Source organism: Amblyomma americanum, chromosome 11 (assembly GCF_052857255.1).
Source record: "Amblyomma americanum isolate KBUSLIRL-KWMA chromosome 11, ASM5285725v1, whole genome shotgun sequence".
Classification (NCBI taxonomy): domain Eukaryota; kingdom Metazoa; phylum Arthropoda; class Arachnida; order Ixodida; family Ixodidae; genus Amblyomma; species Amblyomma americanum.
This window is the reverse complement of record NC_135507.1, coordinates 55357586-55384773: the sequence shown is the minus strand read 5'-3', so window position 1 is coordinate 55384773 and position 27188 is coordinate 55357586. Positions and strand designations below refer to the sequence as shown.

The 27188-nt window shown below is 49.3% G+C and overlaps 1 protein-coding gene across 1 annotated transcript in view; it reads left to right on the top strand.

Moving 5' to 3' along the window:
- The first annotated feature begins 408 nt into the window (after positions 1 to 408).
- The window catches only part of LOC144109637 (uncharacterized), a 41860-nt gene continuing 15080 nt past the window's right edge, over positions 409 to 27188 (top strand). Inside the window, exon 1 of the mRNA XM_077642454.1 lies at positions 409 to 482. The gene's annotated coding sequence lies outside the window, so the exon portion shown is untranslated. The remainder of the gene's footprint in view (positions 483 to 27188) is intronic.

Below are 27188 nucleotides of genomic sequence, written 5' to 3'. Positions count from 1 at the left end.
ACATCGTGCTGTATTACCCGTCAAGGCACATAATAATCCTTGACGCTAATTAGTGGCCCTTGAAGCTAAGTTTTCCGTTAATGTCATTTGCGCTCACTGCTGTGCGACGTTCTGGTACAAATGCTCTGTTTATCCCCCTAAACGAACATCCTCAATGGTGACGTAGTAGAGTGCCCGGCTCCGACCGTAGGGACTCCGGTTCACTTCCGCTTGACAACCTTTCGAAGCAAAGGCTATACTAGCCTCGCGGCGCCCGTTTCGCTGCGTCTGCGCGAATGACCTTGAACAGGAGGAGCGGAGGTGCGTAAGTAAACACGTTACGCATCACGTGACTCGCAGCAGCTGCAGTCGCGGCGGCTGCGCGCTGCCTATCCAGTGTCTCGCTATGGACGAAGCAAGTGAGCCGGAGCCGACGTCATCGAGAGTGCGTACTCCCTGGTGTCGGGCCGAGTCTGATCACCCGGTCTACGTTTCCAATAAAGGTAAGCTAGCTTGCTCGAAAAACACTGCGTTTTGCATTTATCGGGAGGGTAAAAGCGAACAGAGAGGAACATTTGTGTCCGCTCTCTCGCTGCACAATGCGCGCTCCGTGGCCATACGCACACTTTCTATAAAAGCACAGTGCTTTTGGCTGGTGGCACTAAAAATTTATCATTGCTCGCTCGGGAAGAGTAAGCTGGGGCGCACCAGGCCCACCGCTGGCGCCACCTGCCATCGCAGGGCAGCGGTGGTGGTGGTGGTAGTGGTTTTATTAAAAATAATAGCAAAAAGGAAGGAAAAGATTTTTGCTATCCCTGGAATCTGCCATCGACACTGAAGCACCTGAGCTGGGTCAGCGGAAATAAAGGTAGCAGGCAGAGTGGAGAAATGAAATGATATAGGTGAGGGGACAGGAAGAGAGGATAGGGGAAGAAGTATTATGTACAAACTATTTACACAATAAGAAATGTGTCCAGGTTGTGCGCGCGATTAGTTCATTTTAGAGGAATTAAATCACACGCGCACAGCACAGGGTTGGTTACAACTGGGGTGGGGCGTCCAGTTATTAATCGTTCAAGGTAGAAATCGCGGAGCGTTCGGTCACTGCGTGTAATTACCTGACGAAGAACAGACGGGACGTCAAGCCCGTGTGTTCGAGGAATGCACAGAGGCTCACCAAAGTTCGCTCCCGAGTGCGCGCACTGCCCTGCGGCCACAAAAGCGTCTTGATGGAGTCTGATAGTATGCCCTGCGCCCTATAGGCCGCGAGCATATAGCGACGAGCATCGGCGAACGCGGTACAGTGAAGGAGCAGGTGTGTCAGTGTTTCCACTGCACCTCATCCGTCACAAACATCACTCGTCGCGATTCCGTGACGCACCCGTCGTTCCCCGGGCCACACGCAGCCAAAGCGCGTGCGGGGAAGCGGCGCAAAACGTTTTTTCTATGCAATGTCGCTTCTACTACTTCTTCCCTCGTGATGGGTCTGTCATTAATGGGGTTGTCTTCCCCGCGGTATTCTTCTTTGTAGTTTTCGACCTGATCTTTGCCGTAGCATTTGATCTTGACTTCTAATAGTTGTTCGTCCCTCCCTTGGCACTGGTGGGCTAGCCGCTGTATAGCCTTGCTGCCTTCTGACTTGTTTTTGCTCGGATCCAGGAGAGCTTTGAGGATCTGCCACGTCCTAGCTGTGCTGAGGGTGCCGCTCAGCGAATTGCTGAATTCCTGCCATCCCTGTCTGGCCAGCTGGTTCGCGTACTCCTCCGTCTGCCTAGAGATGTCCGCAATTTTCTTTTTGAGTTTTCTGTTGAGTTTCTGTCTCTTCCACCGCTTGGTGAGTCCGTGTCTTGCCTCCCATAGCTTGAGGAGCCGCTTGTCCACCTCGGGTGTTTGCTCTGTTCTGTCGACTTCTTTAGTGTAAAGGTCCTGGATTTGCCTTAGTTGTTGGCTCCAGTCTTCTGCTGAGCTGATGGTGTTTCCCTCGAGCTGTCTGCAGTGCGCTCTGTAGGCGTCCCAATCTGTCTACCGGGCCATGCCAATCTTCCTCGGGACGTTTTCCGCCGTGAGGCTGATTCTTAGGATGTGATGGTCGATCGGCAACGAAAAACACGGCAGCAGGAGCGGACAAGATCCGGAACTCCCTGATCCGAAATCTCAGCGACGATGCAATCGACCAACTAACCAAATTCCTCAACACACTCTGGCAAGAAGGAAGAGTTCCGGCGGAATGGAAACATGCCGTCGTCGTAATGATTCCGAAGCCAGGCAAGAAGCTACAAATAGAGAACCTCAGGCCGATATCCCTCACGTCGTCCCTGGGAAAACTCTACGAGAAAGTAATCACCAGACGATATCAATATTACCTGGAGAAAGAGCAACTGTACCCGGACAGTATGTTAAGATTCAGGGCCAACCTCTCTACACAAGACGTGTTACTCCACCTCAAGGAGGAAGTGCTCGAGACGATGCCAAAAGCGGGCAAAAACGTGGTCATGGCCCTCGACATAAAAGGGGCATTTGACAACGTGAGCCTCGCGGCCATCATGGAGGGCATAAACAATACCAACTGCGGGAACAGAACCCACGACTACATCAGGGACTTCCTAAGCAACAGAACAGCAACAGTGGGCCTGGGCTAGCTGAGAAGCGACGTCTTTCACACCCCCTGCCAAGGTACTCCCCAAGGATCCGTCATATCGCCCGTCCTCTTCACGTGGCAATGATCGGCTTAGCAAACAGACTAAAGAAGATCCAAGGTATCCAGCACGCGATGTACGCCGACGACGTCACAATCTGGACCACTCAGGGATCACTCGGTGAAAAGCAAGAGAGGCTGCAAGAGGCTGCCACCTACGTGGAAAACTACACCAAAGAACGGGGCCTATGATGCTCGACGGAAAAATCGGAACTCCTCAGATTTGGCAAACATCCCACCCAGGCAACACTAGAAGTCAGCCTCTAGGGACAACACATCCCCGAGAAGAACATGATTAGAATTTTGGGAATGTGGCTGCAAAGCAGCCGCAAGTGCAGCCACACCATCAGCCTGCTAAGCAAGGCAGCGGGACAGGTGGGCCGCATGATCAACCGAGTCTCCCAGAAAAGACACTGAATGAGAGAGGAAGACACCCTCAAACTCGTCAACAGCCTCATCGAAAAACGCTAAGGCGCCCGTGTGCTGTGCGATGTCAGTGCACGTTAAAGACCCACAGGTGGTCGAAATTATTCCGGAGCCCTCCACTACGGCACCTCTTCTTCCTTTCTTCTTTCATTCCCTCCTTTATCCCTTCCCTTACGGCGCGGTTCAGGTGTCTAACGATATATGAGACAGATACCGCGCCATTTCTTTCCCCAAAAAACCAATTAAATTAAAATTAAATTAAAAAATCGTCAGCCGAGTCACGTACTCCCTGCCGTACCACGCAACCACCAAGGCGGAAAGAGAGCAAGCCGACACCATCCTCAGAAAGGCTTACAAGACAGCCCTCCACCTACCCAGAAACACGCCCAATGAGAAACTCCTGCAGTTGGGCGTCAGCAACACCTTCAGCGAACTCGCGGAAGCGCTGCTGGGTGCACAGACCATCAGACTCGGAGGCACCCCCGCAAGACGGGCGCTCCTGAAAAGGCTGGGTCGGGACACGCGCGGACTAGTCGATAGATACGCGGAGGTTCCGGACCACCTCAGAAAATACTTTAACATAGGGCCTATGCCAAAGAACATGGACCCTAATCTCCACGCAAACCGACCCATGGCTAGGGCAGAATACGTCGAACGAACGCTAGCCCCAAAAGACAACACTGTCTACACAGACGCTGCCGTCTATCCATGCGGAGCAGAACATGCAGCCGCAATGGTGGTAGTAGACAACGAAGGAAACCTAGTAGTATTAGTAGTAGTAGAAAACATTGATTTCAAAAAGGTAGGATAGAGAGGCGAAAATACTGATTTTGTGTGGAGTCCTTAGTTCAGGACCCCAATGTCCACAGCAGTTGCTCTTGCTTGGGATATCAGCTTTCGCTGCGTCACCATGTCAGAGCTTAGCAGGGCAGACTTGCACTGTTCCTCGGAGTGATGTTTGTCTAGTTCGGGGGGCTTGGGACCGGAGCAGCCCCATGTTACATGATATGTTGTTGGAATTCCGGCACACCAGGGGCAGATGCTGTCATATCTGTCGGGTAAGATTATGTGGTACTTGTGTTGGTTAGGAAAGGTGTTCGTCTGTAGTTGTCGCCATTCCCTCGCCTCTGCCGCCGTTAGCTTACGGTGTGGTGGGGGATAGACTTGTCTTTGTGCTCGGAGAAGGAGGAGGCGCTCGCCGTACGTAGAGGGGAGAGAAGTGAGGTCGGGGAGGTTAGGCGCTCGGTTAGTATATCCTCGAGCTAGACTGTCCGCGGCCTCGTTTCTTTCGAGCCCCTCGTGCCCAGGAGTCCAAGTGATTTGGTGCTTGCATGTGGAATTTTGAACTTGTGGGGTAGTCAGAATGGGAGCGACGGAGTGTGGAAGTCTGCCAGAGAGGAAGAGGCGACACGCGGACTGGGAGTCGGTAATAATTTTTAACTCATTTCCCGTAGCATCGCCGTGCTGGATTGCGAGGGCAATTGCAGCAGTTTCTGCTACTGTGGGAGAGCAGTTTCGTAGGAAGGCACTGGCGATTTCCTTGAAATTGGTGTCTAAGACGACCGCCACCACGTTTGTTGAATCGGGGTACATGGCTAGTGACGAGCGCCACGGCGAGAGTCGCTGGCGCAGCGAAGGCCGAGGAAATTGCCGTCGCGCTGGCGGCAGCAGAAGGCTATAGGACCGGCCGCCCCCTAAATATTCTAACAGATTCGAAAGAAACGTGCAAAAACTACACGGAGGGCAGAATTAGCAGACCGGCCCTCAGGATACTCAGCGGGGTAGCCCCTACCGAGTTAAACAAACCCAGACACAATCTGATTTGGATCCCAGGCCACGCGGGGGTAGAGGGAAACAAAAGGGCAGACAGCCAAGCTCAAGGCGAAGCAATCCGAGCAGAACAGTCTAACGCCCCGGAGTTCCATCTGCAAGCCTGCGAGGGGGGATACGCAGAACCTTTAAACTTACACAAGGGGATCAGAATCAAATATCCACCACCACACAAGGCTCTGACAAAGGAGGAGGCCACCATCTGGCGTAGACTACAGACAAACACCTTCTTCAACCTACACATACTCAACAAAATGTTCCCATCACAATACAGGGCCACCTGCCCGTGGTGCGGCGCCACACCCACACTTTATCACATTACTTGGGAGTGCGAACGCAACACAGCATTCCACAAACACGAACACCCGCGTGCGGAGCGATGGGAGAGCCGTCTCACCACCAGCGAGCTCACGGCCCAACGGGCCTTAGTGAGGCAGGCGGGCGATGCAGCACGGCTCAGTGGAGCCCTGGAATAGGGGCCCACCCATGCTGAAAAGAAGACTCCGATCGCCAGCGCCAAGAACGAAGACGACGGAGCTTTCGAATCCGGGAATCTCTTGACTGGATCAATAAAAGTTTTCACTCACTCACTCTATGCGATGTCAGTGCATGCACATTTCCTCTCGTGTTTGAAGAAAACATGAAGCATGCTTTTGAGGAAAGGAGGCGGGGCAGTAACTGTCTCGCATATCTCGGCTGGCACCCGAACAACGCCGTAAAGGAAGGAATAAAGGAAGGGGTTAAGGAAGAAAAAAATGAGGTGCCGTAGTGGAGGTCTCCAGACAAATTCACGTTTCACCTCCGCCGAAATGCGGCCGCCACGGTCGAGTTCGAACACTGGTACTTCGGATCAGTAGCCGAGCGCTCTAGCCACTGAGCCACTGCTTCGGATTTTCTTAATAATAATAATAATAATTATTGGTTTTGTGGGGAAAGGAAATGGCGCAGTATCTGTCTCATATATCGCTGGACACCTGAACCGCGCCATAAGGGAAGGGATAAAGGCGGGAGTGAAAGAAGAAAGGAAGAGAGAGGTGCCGTAGTGGAGGGCTCCGGATTAATTTCGACCACCTGGGGATCTTTAGCATGCACTGACATCGCACAGCACACGGGCGCCTTACCGTTTTTCTTCCAATTCGGATTTTCTTCAAAAACCAATTTTCAATCTTACGTGCAGACAAAAAAGTTGAAATATGTGTGAGGAAAGATTATAAGAGCAGACGCGCCTCGCATCCGCGGACGCTACGAGGTTGGCTGTAAATTCTTCGTCCGGGTACGGTTTCCCCTAAACCCTTCCCCTTCCCGAGATGCATGGGAGGAAGCCCTGCTCAACTGGTCGGGGCTGTAGTCTCAAAGAGCTCTAGTCCGACGGGCGCGAGTAGTGGTCTCGTGCACTGGGGTCACGGACTGAGGACTCCACCTATACAAAGGGCCATTTTATGCCTCTAAGCTCTCTTTCGATTCAATGAAATGTTTCCATCTCCACCACCTCCCCGACGTCCGTGTACATCTTGCTGTCTCGTGCTGACTGCCGAATCTGTGGCCACGCTTTAACGACTTTCCCGCAGGAATCCCAACGCGCGGAGCTTCGCTGCCCGCATCAAGCCATCACCGCGACAGCCACATGTGGCGAGCAACAGTTCGGTCATGCGCAGTTGCGCTGCCTGCGCTCACACCTAGAGAACGCGCTAAAAAATTGCCTATGCTTCAGCTCTGGTTAACCCTAGTTCAATTACGAAAGCTTCGGTTCCTTGGCACGTCGTCTACGCAGCGCCTCATTCCGACGCTCTCGAGAACTCAAACCGGTCTCTTCCGCAGTTGGAGTCACTCGGGACGTGGCACGACTTCTAGCCGCATCTTCGTTACGACGCTTCTCGAGTCTTGCGGCGCGTTCTTCTAAAATCTCTTGAGCGCGTTGTCTCTTCCTCGCTTCGTTCTGTCGTTGTTGCGTCTCTTTCGCGCTCTTATTAACGACTACAATACACTGCTACTACTTCTGTTGCTAATAGAAAGAAAGGAAAGTGCACGGGCCTGCCTACTGGCTCAAGCCGAGCCACGCCCGCTGCCGCATGCTGAAAGCAGGAGAGTGAAGCATAGGATAGCAAAGACAGAAAGAAAAGGCGCGGGCTAATATGCCCCGGGCCGATCCCGGAGGCAGTGCAATACTGGGCCGACCCGTGCCAGAGTGCTTCAAGGCAAGCACTCCGCCATATTCCAAAAATAATCTTAATATCTTGGGTCCAAGTACCCATCATCATCATCATCATTTATTTACCCTTAAATGCCCCAATGGGGCATTACATAAGGGGGGGGGAACAAATGGTAATAACGGGCCACAAAGATAGAACTCAAATATAAATGGCAAGCACAAATAAACACAGTAAACGCATTGAAATTACCAATACAATAAATAGGTAAATGAAATACCTTCCACAGGAATTGAGGAGATAAATAAGCAGTCAATAAGTGTTTAAATTTTACTGAGTTGGTTTCATTGACTATATCGTCAGGGAGTACATTCCACTCGGATATAACAGTTGGCAAAAATGAATTATTGAAAGCTTTAGTGGTACCATGAATACGCTGAACACTGTTGCAATTAAACAAACGTCGGGAGGATCTCAAGGGGGGCACAATAAGGCTCTCACGTAATTGCGGGAAATTATAATAAAGTTTGTGAAATAGGCAAAGTCTTGCTATCTTACATCGTGACGACAGGGGGGTTAGACCAATGGAAGATTTGATATTAGTAACGCTCAGCCGAGAATCATATTTGGATGTTATGAAACGAGCAGCTCGGCTTTGGACTGCTTCTAACGCCTGGATTAGGTATTCTTGATGGGGGTTCCAAATAGTCGATGCATATTCAAGTTTGGTACGGATAAATGTTTCATATGCGATTAGTCTGACCGTGGGCGGAGAAGATGTGAGAGATCGTCTAATGAAGCCTAGTGATTTGTAAACGCGTGCAGCAAGTGACTTGATGTGCTTTGACCAGTTGAGATTACTTGTTATTTCGATGCCAAGATACCTGTAAGATTCAACTTGCAATAGCCCGGTCGAGTTTAGCGAATATGAGTAGAGCAAGTTAGATCGTTTCCGGGAAACGTGCATAAACTTACATTTAGCCACATTCAACTTCATGAGCCAGGTAGAGCACCAGTTTTGGATTAAGTTTAAGTCATCCTGCAGCAGAGACTGATCACTATTAGAACAAATACTACGGTAGAGAACACAATCATCTGCGAACAGACGAACGGATGACGAAATTCCAGCGGGAAGGTCATTAATAAAGATCAAAAACAGAAGCGGGCCAAGAACTGATCCCTGAGGGACTCCAGAGGTAACATTTGTAGCGGCGGAAGGACGACTATCAATGACGGTGTATTGCGAACGATTAGTTAAAAAGCAGTGAATGCATGATAATAATAGTGGGTCCAGAGACAGGCAGGAAAGTTTAGTCATGAGGCGCTGGTGGGAAACGCGGTCAAAAGCCTTAGAAAATTCGAGGTAAATTATGTCTGTTTGAAGGGATGAGTCTAGGTTTGTGTGGAGGTCAGTCGTGAATTCGAAAAGCTGTTTTTCACATGAATAACCAGAACGAAATCCGTGTTGTTTAGAGAAGAAAAAGGAATTATTATCTAGGTGCGTTGCAATGTGAGAGTAAATTATATGTTCGATGAGCTTGCATGCAATGCACGTTAGCGAGATAGGCCGATAATTGGACGGATCGGAGCGGTTTCCTGCCTTAAAGGTGGGTACGACTCTGCTTAACTTCCACTCGGACGAGATTTGGCCACTGGAAATAGACTGCGTGAAAATTATTTGTAGGATACGGCTGGATATTAGTTTAGTACCTTTAAGAATTTTGGCAGATATGTTGTCGGGCCCAGGGGCACTTGATACCTTTAAGTTATCTATAAATTTACTTATTCCATCAACAGAGATATCAATTGGCGCCATTTGAGGAAAATTTAAGCTGGGCTCTAAAGGAATATTTGTAACCGGTTCCTGTGTGAAAACCGACGAGAAGTACTCATCCATTACGTCTGAACGGAGCTCCTTTAGAACGTGAGAGCCGTCGGGATCTAATAAAGTGATGTTATGTGACCCGCTATGGTTGGGAGTTAACAAAGACCAGAAATTTTTTGGATTATTTCGAAGGATGTCAAGTAGGTCCTTGTTGTCAAATTTGTTTGGTGCTCCTGAGGAACCTGGTACAATTATGCAGACTGCTTAAGTACTTATCCCATTTAAGAGCGGAGTTCGAGCTCTTAGCTGCCCTGAATAATACAGATACAGATATTAAATCATGTATATAATATAACGGTGGTAGCTACCGTAGAATACACTGAGGCGAAATGCATATATATATATATATATATATATATATATATATATATATATATATATATATATATATATATATATATATATATATATATATATTTATGAAGGGAGCCAACAGTCACCGAAACCAAGGTGCATAGGGGAACGTTAATTTTTTTTTAAATGTATTATGCTTATCAGTAGGATAATAATTCTTAGAATAATAAATCGCTTAAAGAAAATTACTTATAAAGCAGCAGAAAAAACAACCATGCCGCCGGTGGGATCCGAACCCACGACCTCCGAATATCGCGTCCGGTGCTCTTACCAACTGAGCTACGGCGACGGCTGTCCAATCTGCTGCTCTCGTGGGTATTTATGTTTACTGGGTGTAAGCGAGCCTTGAGAGTGTTCACCAGCGCCACCCTCGACCATAGCGGCGGGCGTAGGACGTCCTGTAATACCGCGAGCGTGACGTAGAACGTCATCTAACGGCGAGGGCGGAAACTGTGCGAGAGCCCTCTTATACTACCTTTGGCATTAAGACTGCCAGAACCGAGACCCTCGTTAAGCTATCAGCAGACAAGTTAAAGGAAATGAGGGGCCCGTTTGACAAATTTATGAAGGGAGCCAACAGTCACCGAAACCAAGGTGCATAGGGGAACGTTAATTTTTTTTTTAAATGTATTATGCTTATCAGTAGGATAATAATTCTTAGATTAATAAATCGCTTAAAGAAAATTACTTATAAAGCAGCAGAAAAAACAACCATGCCGCCGGTGGGATCCGAACCCACGACCTCCGAATATCGCGTCCGGTGCTCTTACCAACTGAGCTACGGCGACGGCTGTCCAATCTGCTGCTCTCGTGGGTATTTATGTTTACTGGGTGTAAGCGAGCCTTGAGAGTGTTCACCAGCGCCACCCTCGACCATAGCGGCGGACGTAGGACGTCCTGTAATACCGCGAGCGTGACGTAGAACGTCATCTAACGGCGAGGGCGGAAACTATGCGAGAGCCCTCTTATACTACCTTTGGCATTAAGACTGCCAGAACCGAGACCCTCGTTAAGCTATCAGCAGACAAGTTAAAGGAAATGAGGGGCCCGTTTGACAAATTTATGAAGGGAGCCAACAGTCACCGAAACCAAGGTGCATAGGGGAACGTTAATTTTTTTTTAATGTATTATGCTTATCAGTAGGATAATAATTCTTAGATTAATAAATCGCTTAAAGAAAATTACTTATAAAGCAGCAGAAAAAACAACCATGCCGCCGGTGGGATCCGAACCCACGACCTCCGAATATCGCGTCCGGTGCTCTTACCAACTGAGCTACGGCGACGGCTGTCCAATCTGCTGCTCTCGTGGGTATTTATGTTTACTGGGTGTAAGCGAGCCTTGAGAGTGTTCACCAGCGCCACCCTCGACCATAGCGGCGGACGTAGGACGTCCTGTAATACCGCGAGCGTGACGTAGAACGTCATCTAACGGCGAGGGCGGAAACTGTGCGAGAGCCCTCTTATACTACCTTTGGCATTAAGACTGCCAGAACCGAGACCCTCGTTAAGCTATCAGCAGACAAGTTAAAGGAAATGAGGGGCCCGTTTGACAAATTTATGAAGGGAGCCAACAGTCACCGAAACCAAGGTGCATAGGGGAACGTTAATTTTTTTTTTTAAATGTATTATGCTTATCAGTAGGATAATAATTCTTAGATTAATAAATCGCTTAAAGAAAATTACTTATAAAGCAGCAGAAAAAACAACCATGCCGCCGGTGGGATCCGAACCCACGACCTCCGAATATCGCGTCCGGTGCTCTTACCAACTGAGCTACGGCGACGGCTGTCCAATCTGCTGCTCTCGTGGGTATTTATGTTTACTGGGTGTAAGCGAGCCTTGAGAGTGTTCACCAGCGCCACCCTCGACCATAGCGGCGGACGTAGGACGTCCTGTAATACCGCGAGCGTGACGTAGAACGTCATCTAACGGCGAGGGCGGAAACTGTGCGAGAGCCCTCTTATACTACCTTTGGCATTAAGACTGCCAGAACCGAGACCCTCGTTAAGCTATCAGCAGACAAGTTAAAGGAAATGAGGGGCCCGTTTGACAAATTTATGAAGGGAGCCAACAGTCACCGAAACCAAGGTGCATAGGGGAACGTTAATTTTTTTTTTAAATGTATTATGCTTATCAGTAGGATAATAATTCTTAGATTAATAAATCGCTTAAAGAAAATTACTTATAAAGCAGCAGAAAAAACAACCATGCCGCCGGTGGGATCCGAACCCACGACCTCCGAATATCGCGTCCGGTGCTCTTACCAACTGAGCTACGGCGACGGCTGTCCAATCTGCTGCTCTCGTGGGTATTTATGTTTACTGGGTGTAAGCGAGCCTTGAGAGTGTTCACCAGCGCCACCCTCGACCATAGCGGCGGACGTAGGACGTCCTGTAATACCGCGAGCGTGACGTAGAACGTCATCTAACGGCGAGGGCGGAAACTGTGCGAGAGCCCTCTTATACTACCTTTGGCATTAAGACTGCCAGAACCGAGACCCTCGTTAAGCTATCAGCAGACAAGTTAAAGGAAATGAGGGGCCCGTTTGACAAATTTATGAAGGGAGCCAACAGTCACCGAAACCAAGGTGCATAGGGGAACGTAAATTTTTTTTTAAATGTAATATGCTTATCAGTAGGATAATAATTCTTAGATTAATAAATCGCTTAAAGAAAATTACTTATAAAGCAGCAGAAAAAACAACCATGCCGCCGGTGGGATCCGAACCCACGACCTCCGAATATCGCGTCCGGTGCTCTTACCAACTGAGCTACGGCGACGGCTGTCCAATCTGCTGCTCTCGTGGGTATTTATGTTTACTGGGTGTAAGCGAGCCTTGAGAGTGTTCACCAGCGCCACCCTCGACCATAGCGGCGGACGTAGGACGTCCTGTAATACCGCGAGCGTGACGTAGAACGTCATCTAACGGCGAGGGCGGAAACTGTGCGAGAGCCCTCTTATACTACCTTTGGCATTAAGACTGCCAGAACCGAGACCCTCGTTAAGCTATCAGCAGACAAGTTAAAGGAAATGAGGGGCCCGTTTGACAAATTTATGAAGGGAGCCAACAGTCACCGAAACCAAGGTGCATAGAGGAACGTTAATTTTTTTTTTTAAATGTATTATGCTTATCAGTAGGATAATAATTCTTAGATTAATAAATCGCTTAAAGAAAATTACTTATAAAGCAGCAGAAAAAACAACCATGCCGCCGGTGGGATCCGAACCCACGACCTCCGAATATCGCGTCCGGTGCTCTTGCCAACTGAGCTACGGCGACGGCTGTCCAATCTGCTGCTCTCGTGGGTATTTATGTTTACTGGGTGTAAGCGAGCCTTGAGAGTGTTCACCAGCGCCACCCTCGACCATAGCGGCGGACGTAGGACGTCCTGTAATACCGCGAGCGTGACGTAGAACGTCATCTAAAGGCGAGGGCGGAAACTGTGCGAGAGCCCTCTTATACTACCTTTGGCATTAAGACTGCCAGAACCGAGACCCTCGTTAAGCTATCAGCAGACAAGTTAAAGGAAATGAGGGGCCCGTTTGACAAATTTATGAAGGGAGCCAACAGTCACCGAAACCAAGGTGCATAGGGGAACGTTAATTTTTTTTTTAAATGTATTATGCTTATCAGTTGGATAATAATTCTTAGATTAATAAATCGCTTAAAGAAAATTACTTATAAAGCAGCAGAAAAAACAACCATGCCGCCGGTGGGATCCGAACCCACGACCTCCGAATATCGCGTCCGGTGCTCTTACCAACTGAGCTACGGCGACGGCTGTCCAATCTGCTGCTCTCGTGGGTATTTATGTTTACTGGGTGTAAGCGAGCCTTGAGAGTGTTCACCAGCGCCACCCTCGACCATAGCGGCGGACGTAGGACGTCCTGTAATACCGCGAGCGTGACGTAGAACATCATCTAACGGCGAGGGCGGAAACTGTGCGAGAGCCCTCTTATACTACCTTTGGCATTAAGACTGCCAGAACCGAGACCCTCGTTAAGCTATCAGCAGACAAGTTAAAGGAAATGAGGGGCCCGTTTGACAAATTTATGAAGGGAGCCAACAGTCACCGAAACCAAGGTGCATAGGGGAACGTTAATTTTTTTTTTTTTAATGTATTATGCTTATCAGTAGGATAATAATTCTTAGATTAATAAATCGCTTAAAGAAAATTACTTATAAAGCAGCAGAAAAAACAACCATGCCGCCGGTGGGATCCGAACCCACGACCTCCGAATATCGCGTCCGGTGCTCTTACCAACTGAGCTACGGCGACGGCTGTCCAATCTGCTGCTCTCGAGGGTATTTATGTTTACTGGGTGTAAGCGAGCCTTGAGAGTGCTTTATAAGTAATTTTCTTTAAGCGATTTATTAATCTAAGAATTATTATCCTACTGAAAAGCATAATACATTTAAAAAAAAAATTAACGTTCCCCTATGCACCTTGGTTTCGGTGACTGTTGGCTCCCTTCATAAATTTGTCAAACGGGCCCCTCATTTCCTTTAACTTGTCTGCTGATAGCTTAACGAGGGTCTCGGTTCTGGCAGTCTTAATGCCAAAGGTAGTATAAGAGGGCTCTCGCACAGTTTCCGCCCTCGCCGTTAGATGACGTTCTACGTCACGCTCGCGGTATTACAGGACGTCCTACGTCCGCCGCTATGGTCGAGGGTGGCGCTGGTGAACACTCTCAAGGCTCGCTTACACCCAGTAAACATAAATACCCACGAGAGCAGCAGATTGGACAGCCGTCGCCGTAGCTCAGTTGGTAAGAGCACCGGACGCGATATTCGGAGGTCGTGGGTTCGGATCCCACCGGCGGCATGGTTGTTTTTTCTGCTGCTTTATAAGTAATTTTCTTTAAGCGATTTATTAATCTAAGAATTATTATCCTACTGATAAGCATAATACATTTAAAAAAAAAATTAACGTTCCCCTATGCACCTTGGTTTCGGTGACTGTTGGCTCCCTTCATAAATTTGTCAAACGGGCCCCTCATTTCCTTTAACTTGTCTGCTGATAGCTTAACGAGGGTCTCGGTTCTGGCAGTCTTAATGCCAAAGGTAGTATAAGAGGGCTCTCGCACAGTTTCCGCCCTCGCCGTTAGATGACGTTCTACGTCACGCTCGCGGTATTACAGGACGTCCTACGTCCGCCGCTATGGTCGAGGGTGGCGCTGGTGAACACTCTCAAGGCTCGCTTACACCCAGTAAACATAAATACCCACGAGAGCAGCAGATTGGACAGCCGTCGCCGTAGCTCAGTTGGTAAGAGCACCGGACGCGATATGCGGAGGTCGTGGGTTCGGATCCCACCGGCGGCATGGTTGTTTTTTCTGCTGCTTTATAAGTAATTTTCTTTAAGCGATTTATTATTCTAAGAATTATTATCCTACTGATAAGCATAATACATTTAAAAAAAAAATTAACGTTCCCCTATGCACCTTGGTTTCGGTGACTGTTGGCTCCCTTCATAAATTTGTCAAACGGGCCCCTCATTTCCTTTAACTTGTCTGCTGATATATATATATATATATATATATATATATATATATATATATATATATATATATATATATATATATATATATAGCAGACAAGTTAAAGGAAATGAGGGGCCCGTTTGACAAATTTATGAAGGGGGCCAACAGTCACCGAAACCAAGGTGCATAGGGGAACGTTATTTTTTTTTTATTTTAATGTGTTATGCTTATGAGTGGGATAATATTACTTAGATTAATAAATTGCTTAAAGAAAATTACTTATAAAGCAGCAGAAAAAACAACCATGCCGCCGGTGGGATCCGAACCCACGACCTCCGAATATCGCGTCCGGTGCTCTTACCAACTGAGCTACGGCGACGGCTGTCCAATCTGCTGCTCTCGTGGGTATTTATGTTTACTAGGTGTAAGCGAGCCTTGAGAGTGTTCACCAGCGCCACCCTCGACCCTAGCGGCGGACGTAGCACGTCCTGTAATACCGCGAGCGTGACGTAGAACGTCAACTAACGGTGAGGGCGGAAACTGCGAGAGCCCTCTTATGCTACCTATGGCATCAAGACTGCCAGAACCGAGACCCTCGTTAAGCTATTAGCAGACAAGTTAAAGGAAATGAGGGGCCCGTTTGACAAATTTATGAAGGGGGCCAACAGTCACCGAAACCAAGGTGCATAGGGGAACGTTAATTTTTTTTTTAATGTGTTATGCTTATGAGTGGGATAATATTACTTAGATTAATAAATTGCTTAAAGAAAATTACTTATAAAGCAGCAGAAAAAACAACCATGCCGCCGGTGGGATCCGAACCCACGACCTCCGAATATCGCGTCCGGTGCTCTTACCAACTGAGCTACGGCGACGGCTGTCCAATCTGCTGCTCTCGTGGGTATTTATGTTTACTAGGTGTAAGCGAGCCTTGAGAGTGTTCACCAGCGCCACCCTCGACCATAGCGGCGGACGTAGCACGTCCTGTAATACCGCGAGCGTGACGTAGAACGTCAACTAACGGTGAGGGCGGAAACTGCGAGAGCCCTCTTATGCTACCTATGGCATCAAGACTGCCAGAACCGAGACCCTCGTTAAGCTATTAGCAGACAAGTTAAAGGAAATGAGGGGCCCGTTTGACAAATTTATGAAGGGGGCCAACAGTCACCGAAACAAGGTGCATAGGGGAACGTTAATTTTTTTTTTAATGTGTTATGCTTATGAGTGGGATAATATTACTTAGATTAATAAATTGCTTAAAGAAAATTACTTATAAAGCAGCAGAAAAAACAACCATGCCGCCGGTGGGATCCGAACCCACGACCTCCGAATATCGCGTCCGGTGCTCTTACCAACTGAGCTACGGCGACGGCTGTCCAATCTGCTGCTCTCGTAGGTATTTATGTTTACTAGGTGTAAGCGAGCCTTGAGAGTGTTCACCAGCGCCACCCTCGACCATAGCGGCGGACGTAGCACGTCCTGTAATACCGCGAGCGTGACGTAGAACGTCAACTAACGGGGAGGGCGGAAACTGCGAGAGCCCTCTTATGCTACCTATGGCATCAAGACTGCCAGAACCGAGACCCTCGTTAAGCTATTAGCAGACAAGTTAAAGGAAATGAGGGGCCAGTTTGACAAATTTATGAAGGGGGCCAACAGTCACCGAAACCAAGGTGCATAGGGGAACGTTAATTTTTTTTTTTTTAATGTGTTATGCTTATGAGTGGGATAATATTACTTAGATTAATAAATTGCTTAAAGAAAATTACTTATAAAGCAGCAGAAAAAACAACCATGCCGCCGGTGGGATCCGAACCCACGACCTCCGAATATCGCGTCCGGTGCTCTTACCAACTGAGTTGACGTTCTACGTCACGCTCGCGGTATTACAGGACGTGCTACGTCCGCCGCTATGGTCGAGGGTGGCGCTGGTGAACACTCTCAAGGCTCGCTTACACCTAGTAAACATAAATACCCACGAGAGCAGCAGATTGGACAGCCGTCGCCGTAGCTCAGTTGGTAAGAGCACCGGACGCGATATTCGGAGGTCGTGGGTTCGGATCCCACCGGCGGCATGGTTGTCTTTTCTGCTGCTTTATAAGTAATTTTCTTTAAGCAATTTATTAATCTAAGTAATATTATCCCACTCATAAGCATAACACATTAAAAAAAAAAAAATTAACGTTCCCCTATGCACCTTGGTTTCGGTGACTGTTGGCCCCCTTCATAAATTTGTCAAACGGGCCCCTCATTTCCTTTAACTTGTCTGCTAATAGCTTAACGAGGGTCTCGGTTCCGGCAGTCTTGGTGCCATAGGTAGCATAAGAGGGCTCTCGCAGTTTCCGCCCTCACCGTTAGTTGACGTTCTACGTCACGCTCGCGGTATTACAGGACGTGCTACGTCCGCCGCTATGGTCGAGGGTGGCGCTGGTGAACACTCTCAAGGCTCGCTTACACCTAGTAAACATAAATACCCACGAGAGCAGCAGATTGGACAGCCGTCGCCGTAGCTCGGTTGGTAAGAGCACCGGACGCGATATTCGGAGGTCGTGGGTTCGGATCCCACCGGCGGCATGGTTGTTTTTTCTGCTGCTTTATAAGTAATTTTCTTTAAGCAATTTATTAATCTAAGTAATATTATCCCACTCATAAGCATAACACATTAAAAAAAAAAATTAACGTTCCCCTATGCACCTTGGTTTCGGTGACTGTTGGCCCCCTTCATAAATATATATATATATATATATATATATATATATATATATATATATATACACCCGCCGCGGGGCAGCACCCCCCTCTCCCTCTACCCCAGCGGAGGACATCTGGGGCCGTATTACGCCATTGTAACGAACTATAACGAATTCTTTCAAAAGTTATTGACAGTGACGTCAAAATGACGAAACGATGAGACATCACCGCTTGACGCAGCCAGGTATCAGCTAATTACAGCAGGGCGGCGCGCCGAGAGCGTTTATTTGCACGGCGAGAGCCCGTCTGCTAAATTTTTGTAAAAGGACTTAAGAAATACGCAGCGATGAAAATAACTAATATTTTATTTTGCCAAAATGTTCGAAAATATTAAGCAAAACAAAAACGTTCGAAGAAACATTTTGAAATTTGCTGGTGGGTGACTTTTGCTGCTGCGGGGACGCGCTGACGGCGGTAAAAGGTCAAGCCGCTTTGCACGAAAGCAGCCGATTCCACGCCGTGCTATTTTTACGCGGCGTCTGAAAAGAATCAACTGTGCGGTTGGCCTTAGTGTGGTGAGAAACTTGAACGTATGCAGTGAAGGCTACGTACCTACCGAGCGAACTTTCAAGAACTTGGTACGAAATCGACGATGACAAAAATACGAAAAGCTGAGATGGTGCAGTATGTGATGTGTGGTTGTCTGTTTATTTTCCTTTGGGAAACAGAAGACGACCACGAAGTGCGATTTGCTGGGAAAAATAAAGTGGTTTACCAGCATAAGCGTGGTTTATTTATGTGGCGCAGAGGTGACCACGGGAACCTACCCCTTCTGCGCGCTAACTTTGCAGATTGCCTCCAACACCTGCTGCACGCATTTCCTTACCACCGGTTGTGCGATGCCGACGTGCGCCTCGTTACCAACGGCAGGTTGAAAGACGCCGGTAGCAAAGAACCGCAGTGCAAAAAGCACCTGCCGCCGCACCGACAGCGCGCTCGCAAGCAAATTCCCTCCCAGTTCATTGGCGACTTCGTCGCACAGCAACTCCACAGCCTGCTTCTCCAGTCGAAAACGGCGCCAAACAGCTCGTCCGGCAAGTCAACCGCGTCTTTGTGCGCCCTTGTTCGCCGTTGCTCGCGAAAGCACGGCCGCCTCAGTCGTATGGCCGCGTACATCGCCTCCATTTTCTGTGAAAAACGCAACGGTCAAATTGACCACCTCGAGACTGTCACAAAAAACTGTCTCAATTTCCGCCTCCATAATTAGGTGTGCAACGTCACCGCTTCTGCTACATCCGTGACGTAATCTGCAGCTGCCAATGACGCTAAAAAGCAAAATGGCCGCCGGCCACGAATGACCAATAGGAGGCAGGCTTTTTGACACCTTTTTGACAATTTTCATAATTGTCAATTGCGTAATCCGGCCCCTGGTGGTGCGAGCCGGTGACGCAACGGCGTTGACAGCGGCGCCATCTGTTGGAACGCGGCTGTAGCGTTGCTAGGCAACGGCGGCTCAAGGTCGTTCATCGGCCACGGCATACGGCTGATGTGCTACCACGCGACGAGCCGAGCTGGCTGGAGTAGTGTTGCTTTTGCAACAAAAAGGGGGGGGGGGGGGGGGGCTAGAGCACTACAGAAAACTGAAAATTGGAGTACTTGTGCACCCGCCACGGTGGCTCAGTGGTTAGGGCGCTGGACTACTGATCCAGAGTATTGATCCGGCTGCGTTTTTGTGGAGGAAAAATGCTAAGGCGCCCGTGGGCTGTGCGATGTCAGTGAACGTTAAATATCCCCAGGTGGCTAAAATTATTCCGGAGCCCTCCTCTAGGCACCTCTTTCTTCTTTCACTTCCTCCTTTATACCTTCCCTTACGGCGCGGTTCAGATGTCCGTGAGTCGTCAGGGCGCATGCGAAGAGCGCTTCGGGGGCGCCAGATGGCGCCACGTACCTGGCAGCCGCGTGCGCGCCTTCCGCCGCAACGGGACCAATCAGCGTGGCCACACTGGTGATTGGCGGGCTCGTGAACACCAACACGGTATGCTACAGGTGTCCTATAGTTTGCGAGTTTGACTGTCGCTTGGCCCGCTCCGGAGACGCCGAGTACGAAAGAAAGGATTCCCGAGTCTCTCGGCCGCGGGAAGTTTAAAGTTGGCAAAGAAACTCCGATTGAGCCTGGAAGGTATAACGTGCAATCTCAAGCAAGGTAGAATCCTTTGAACGTGGCTGCGGTAGTTCTAAATAAACTAGCACCTCTCGCGTCAGAAGATACCAAAAACCGCTTTGCGGCGGCTTTGAGCAAGAAAGAGCAAACAGTAAGAACCGTTGCGGTATTGCGTCCTATTCAAGAATGCATAACATGCTTGTGAACGAAAGAGAGGTGGGCAAAAAATTTCGCCAGAGCCACCTAATTCTTCTTACGTGTATGATTTTGAAAACAATATTGACCCGCGGATTAAATGCCTTACCTGGGCTTCCTGTTCATTCCTCTGCAAAATTGCTACCGCTTCACACTATAGCAACAGCGGATCATTCTCACGATGTTGCCGGATTGCCTCCGCTTCGCTGTTCCCGCAACTCGACGTTGGCCGCAGGCTTCTTTTGCTTCATGTCCGCTTCTGGCTTACGCAGTTCAGCGCCTCAACCGTTCGAACCTAGCTTTCCGCGCTCGTACCGTGGCGGGGATCGTCTGTGGTGCAGCCCGCCTCTGCAGCAGCCGCGCAGCATTTCTCGGCTACCGTGCCTTGGAGCCGGTAACATAGCTTCGTGGGCGCCGTAGTCTTCCTGTTGCCGTAGACACGGTCGCCTCGCAGGGCACAGAAGTTGACGTCGTCGCCGTACCATCACACTGCATCACACACACACACACACCATCAACGCGGGAGTCCGAAGAGACAGTGACGCCCGCGCAGCCACGAAACCCTTCGCAATGACACTTATGACTCCTATCGCGGGAGAGCTGGCGGGACTAAGACATGCAGCATGTAGTTTGATTCTGGCATCTGCTGCCTCCGACGCACCGCCCACTTCAACTACTTTTCCACTCGACGCATGCTGCGCGCTAAGTAATTCTCTTCCGACGCGACCTGCAGTCTAATTTCCCAGTGGTGCTATGAGCCCTTTCGACGGCGACGCCCTCTCCTGTAATGCTTCCTCTCTTCGAAGCTGCTCGAGTCTCTTCCCTCTGCACTTTTGGCCAGGTGTACTACATAGCCGCCTATTTGTCAAACCGCTGCCCAAGAACGTTCGCGCTCCGAGGCCGACACGACGCGCGCACTCGACACAAAGCCCGTGCAATGGATGATTTCTATCGTGCCGACGAACACGCAATACGCGCGGAAGCCGCAAGGCAAAATGCAACAACGTGCTTGGTCCGCGCAACCACGCCGCAATCTGCCCTTATCTCCTCCGGCATGGTGGATGTCTTCTCCCCCACAGCAGCGGAAAAGACAGCGATAGCGCTGGCCATCGCTGAGCGCCTTACGCGCAAACCTCTCAGTGACTCAATACGAGCAATCCTAAATTACTCGGCAGGCTGCATCTGCATTCCTGTCGAACGCATCCTGAGCGGCTGCACTCCCGACCGCAAAATTAACCCAATCCATGTACCCGCCCACACGGAAAACTATGGAAACGAAGGGGCCGAACGACATGCCCAGGGATCAACAATCCGTGCAGCTAGCCCCACGGATCCAGGCGCCCTCACTGGAGCCCCTCAACTTCTTGCGGCATCAACAATTTTTATAAAGAGACGAGGCGCCGTTTCCCGTCTCGACCGAGCACAGACCACCCTGCGCCGCAGCTTGTAGACGCACTTAATTCTTAGACTCTCAAGGCTATCACTAGCCGCAGATGGGGAATATAAGCCCACATGTCCAAAGTGAACCAGGTAGCCCGCCGCTAAGACGCACATCTTTCGCGGATGGGAAAATATCCTGCCCCCCCCCCCCCCCCCACGGGCCCTCCTGCCAACATCCTCTGAGGAAAAAAAGAACCACCTCCTCATCCAGCCAGACAAGGCAACTCAAATTACAGTCATTTCGTAGGCCCAGGACGTCGCCTCCTCCTGGGGGCCTCACAGCACCCCCTTCCCTAATTCCCGACACATGTGGAAACTTAAGTTGTCCCTCACTCTCTCCTTTCTCCACTCCTTGCCATCTTCATGGCTTTTCGAATTTTAGTGCCGCAGTGCACACTACATGATTTGAAGTAATGGGACATATAAAGCTTTCGCCTTGAAATTAAGTGCATGAATAGAAACACATGGCTATATTAACGCTCATAAAATGGATTTCTACCCAAGACATGCACCACATCTCTTCGGGGTCGACACGCTCGTATCTTGTCACTCCATCATGGACAACTTCAGAGTCCTGTCAACGTAGTAGGCGCGAATGATCTTGTATGACCCGAAGTAGCGGCGAAAACTTTTTCACTCAGTCCACAGTGGCGTATTGGTGTCCAAACATAGACTTGGTGCCGCTCTCTTGTATTCTGTGTGGCGTCGACGTCGATTGTGGTGTCGATCGTCGGTGCGCTACTCGTCTTGAATGCGCAGCCGGGCATGACGTCGAGATTCTTCTGCGCGCTGCTCACTCTAAACAGAAAGGCGGAAAAAAATGTAGTAAGCTGTCCTCAATCACACTTCCTTTATAAATGAGAGTGACCAAGAGGGCAGCTCACTCCCTTTTTACTTCCATATTGGCGTATTCGTGTTTAGAGTGGAGTGCAGTGCCCGTATTCCGCGTTTGTGACATAATAAAAAGCGTCACAATCTACCGCAGCGGCAACACCTTATTGGTCGAAACGCCGTTGCGGATGTGGTGGTTCTAATGCAGAGAAAAAGGTCGAACAAATCGGATGGTGACGTCAGACACATAGCGTACGCTCCTCCAGCAGCAGATACCCAAGGAGAGCCAACATGGCGGCGCGTTTTGAAAAGGAGCCATTCGCTTCAAAGTGAACTCATCGTTGTTACTGCGTTTTTCGGCACGTGAACTGGCTATTAACAGGGTACTGGTCTTTCGCTTCCCCTTATCTTAATTGCAACAGATTGGATCGACGATAGTTTTGGGCTGATTTTATTTCTTTGGTCGATTCGGTAACTGCAATGTCTAACGAGCCCCGGTTTGTTGTAGAAATTGTTCTCTTCATTCAAACCGGATGGCGCCACCATCACCGGTGCTATCTCGTCTGCGTATGTTGGATGATGTAACATAAAGCGTGATGACCCGCAAATTACAGGCGTTTACTGCACGCAAGTGCGCATTTCCTATTCCAGAGCTCTCTATTAGCTGTTGAAGGGTCCTGCGTCCATGATCGTGTGTAATGTCTGGCAGCGTGAAACCAGTCGCGAGCACGGATGGTCAGTCGCAAGCGACGCGCTGCTACACCGATGCGTTTGACATGTCAAAGGTGGTTTTTCGGCGTCCTTTGCGGTTCTCGATAACCGCGGTGGTGTGGCTCTGCTTTGACCTCGCGAGTTAGATTGCATGTTAGTTTCTAGGCGTCAGTGTGGGCATGCCTGTGCTTCGTACCATGGCGAACTTATGAAAACGTTGTCTGCGAAGTCTCCCAACGCATCTATAGAGAGAAACACAGCAAAGACGATTTTTTTAACTGATACGTTTTATTTTTTGGCGGCAGATCAATTAAAAACCTATCACCGGCACTTCGGGGTTCTTGCAGTGCCTGCATAAAAGGAATGAGAAAAATAAATTACCGTCTGCACAACTGTCCAATAACAGCGCCAACTTGCGTTCAGCGGTGTTGCAGACGGCAGTTCGTCACGGCGTCTTCGTTCAGCACGGCACGGAGCGCGCTTTGTGCAGCGAGTCAGTGCACACAAATTTTGCTCTCCGTTCGCTTTTACCCTCACGATAAATGTAAAACACAGTGTTATGCGACCAAGCTAGCTGCCTTTTATTTACCATCGGCGATCGACGGCTGCAGCGGGCGCTGTCACTGAAAAGCCATGCGTATTGAGTACAATATTTTCTTCCTTACACGGACCTCGTCTCGCGTTTGTGATGTTACAAAGTGTGCATTGTTTTTTTTTAAGTAGTTTTTCATCTGCCTCCTCCCATCATCATCGTCCCCCATCGTGACCTTCTTTTATCTCCTCTTCCCGTCCCCCAGAGCAGAGTAGCAGGCCAGATATTTATTTTTCAGGCCAACCTCTCTGCCTTTCTTATCAATAAACCCCCCTCTCTCGCTCTCCTTAAGTACACCTCCGGCCTTTACAGTACTAAAAGAGTATCTGAACTATTACTTCGACTTGTTGAAGCCCAATGGACAAATAAAGCACTATTGATATTACCCCTTTGAAGTGGCAATCCGATGGGCGACTAAACTTGTTGGTGAATGTTTCTTCTCTCGCATTAGTCTCGTTCCATTTTTCGGTGAAGAGCAATAGCTTCGCTAGACGTTTCGCTGCGGCAACCGAAATGCAGTGACATCCTGCCGCTGCTCAAAGTCAAAACCGAACCGACATCCGCTTCCGGCGTTTCAACCAAACAGGTGCGGCCGCTGCGGCAGAGTATGATGCTTTTTATTATGACGCAAACTCGGAATACGGCCGCAGCTAGGCGACGCCGTCGAGGTTGTCCCCGTCGGTGACGTCCTGCAACACTGCGTCGAGCGTTGTCATCATGGCCTCCATACTGTGTACTAGGTGACAGGGTTTCACAGGGTCGCCTCCATAACTATGGTTCTGGTTTGTAGGCGGAGGCAAAATAGAGCAAGATCGCATCCGATGGTCTGTCTTCGGTGTCAGCGTAGATGGAGTGTACTTACATGCAGTTCTTTTTCATTGTACCCCCGTCAGGGTGCAATTGCAATGTGTACGGCAAGTGAGAGGTACAGCCGTCTAATTGTGTTTTATAGAGTCAGCATAAGTTACCTCACAAGAGTGGGCTGTAAACGGAGCAGCTTGTTACTACTAGTAATAAAGCAGCAAAACGAAAACTAATTAAATACATTTACGCCTGTCAACTGCCATGGAATATGACCTTTGTCAATACTTGATTTGAGAAGACATCAAGGCGCTAACCTATTCCTCACATTCCATGACATCATCCTTCAACGCCGCTTCTCCCGCCTATAATTCACTCCCCCTCACAAGTCCCTCTCTAAGCTTCAGCAGAGCAGGTGGCACCATTTACAGGCGGCCACATTTTCCTCTCTCCTGCCCGCCTCGCCCTTATTCACCCCGGTGCCTTCTCACCGGAATGCGCGCTCTGCATCCACCCCGAGCAGATTATGCTCACATTCTTTATTTATGTCCGGCACTTTCGGCCCCCGCCTCCTGGCACCTAAACAGTCCGTGGCTGTGGGAGGCATCTTTGGCCAGCTCGGAGCCGTATATTCAACTCCAGCTTACGACGTGGGCAGCGGACGTCGCCGCCAAGCATGATATGGAGGCACGAGCGGCCGCCAGGGGCCACCCACGGAGCGGCAGCATCATAAATCTTTTCATTTTTGGCCTCCGGTAAATAAAGTTTTTCACCACCACCTCTTAAAGCAATAGCGGTTCGGAGGAAAACCCCGCATCCGCGCGACTGGGAAATCCAAATTTGTGGAATAGGCGCCGTGACGTATAAAAGCAGGTTTGCTGCAAACAAACAAAAAAATGGCTGCGGCTTAGCTCAGCTAACCCTAGTTATGCAAGCGAAAGCAAAGATTACACGTGAAGTCCCTTCCAGAGATTTTCGTGGCCGAAGCACAGTCTGACAGAACGACGGACCACGTGGGTTGTCGTGCATTCCGCGCTGCGAAAACTCAATTCCAGCGGCGTGCCAGTCTCCGCCTCGACTGCTAACAAGGCTCGTCGATTTCTACATCCGGCATCTTTCGGTCGGCGTCGAGCCAGGCGAAGCTTCCACTCTCCCTTGCTTTCTGCTGGCCGTTTAGCGCATTTATGCTCGCAATCCATTGCTAAATGCCTCGCGCGGTTGGCTATGTCGACCGGCTGATCAGACTCGGCCAGACGTCTGCGAGTACGCACTCTCGAGGACGCCGGCTCCGGCTGACCTGCTTCGTCCATAGCGAGACACTGGATAGGCAGCGCGCAGCCGCCGCGACGACGGCGGAGCGCGCGACTGCAGCTGCGGCGAGTCACGTGGTGCGTCACGTGGTTACTTGCGCAGCCCCGCTCTTCCTCTTCAAGGTCATTCGTGCAGACGCAGCGAAATCAGCGTCGCCTAAAAAGTGAACCGTTTGATTCAAAGTGTTGTGAAGCGGAAGTGAACCGGAGTCCCTTCAGTCGGGAGCTGTACAATCTACTTCTTCACAAATCAGTATGTTCGTTCAGGAGGATAATAATAATAATAATTTGTTTTTGAGGATCAGTAGCCGAGCACTTTACCCACTGAGCTAACGCGGCGGGCTATTCTGTGCGATAACGTGTAATACAGCAGGATGTGGTTTCACGTGAAAAGCGTGCCAATATCTGCTTATGGTGCGCCAAGGAATCCTCAACCGACCGCACGGGCACTTCAACACTAACGCGCCATATTTGCAAAGTGAACATAAGTGATTCCAAGTTTCGGAAGACTTCACAAAAATAAAGAATTTTATGGAAATAGGCTTGTTAGCGATATATACATACGCTTAAGGAATACAAAAAAAAATGAAATGTGGATTAGCGGATACACAATGTGGAAGACGACGGCGTTCACAGTGTTCATTGGCGTTCACGTTAACAATGTTGTAGATGACGATGGCTTTGAGCAAAGAAAGGACGCATAGCAGGCTCCCAGGATATGCGGACGCCTCATTCGTGCTTTGTTACATGCGGCCGTGGTGAGAGCGAGATGTGGCCTGAATGCATTAGTGCTGACAGCGTTGTCGCTGATATGCGGCACGGCAGCAATAGCTTGGCCGCAGCGTTGATTTGGTGATCAATCCCTCGCGATCAACCTTTGACTGCATGCCACCTCCTTGGGTGGCAGGGAGGGCGCGCTGCCTATCCAGAGTGCAGAACGCAGTCAAAGCACACTTTTGCAGTTGGACCAACGCCACCTACATAAAAACGAGATTGAGGTCTCCACTGACCCAGGGGTCGGTTGTGCGCCTTTCTTTTCGCGAAAATGAACGGCCTTTGCAAAGTTGTCAACGCCAGTGAACTCTATGAACGCCGTCGGCTTACTTGTTTTGTTTGGTTTTGTTTTTGAGGAAAGGAAATGGCACAGTAACCGTCTCACATATCTAGGTGGACACCTGAACCGCGCCGTAAACGAAGGGATAAAGAGGGAGGGAAAGAAGAAAGATAGAACTGAAAATTTAAAGTTGGATTTTGAGGAAAGGCGCGGCGCTGCGCAGCGGCGGAACACCTGTGGCTCGGTGCTACTAGTGGCGCATGCGCAGTAGAGAAGGGGGAGCGAGAGAGAGAGAGAAATATCCGCGGCGAAGCAGGCGTTGTGTAGTCACCTGCCTCCTCGGAGCACCGCCGCGGCGAAATCGGAAGTTCGCAGCCAGTAAAGCTTTCGCTTTAAAAGGGAGCTTTAACCGCCAGACCAGCAATCAATGTGTACAAACAAAAGGTACATAGAGCACATAATACATCTGGCTGAGACATCTAGTTCCAAATCCAGCTGGTTGCGGACATCAATACGAGATAATAAGCTCGTGATTATGCAAAAACAATAGCCGAATCTGATGCGCAGTCAAGAGACCGCAAAAAGAGCCGGTGCTTACTT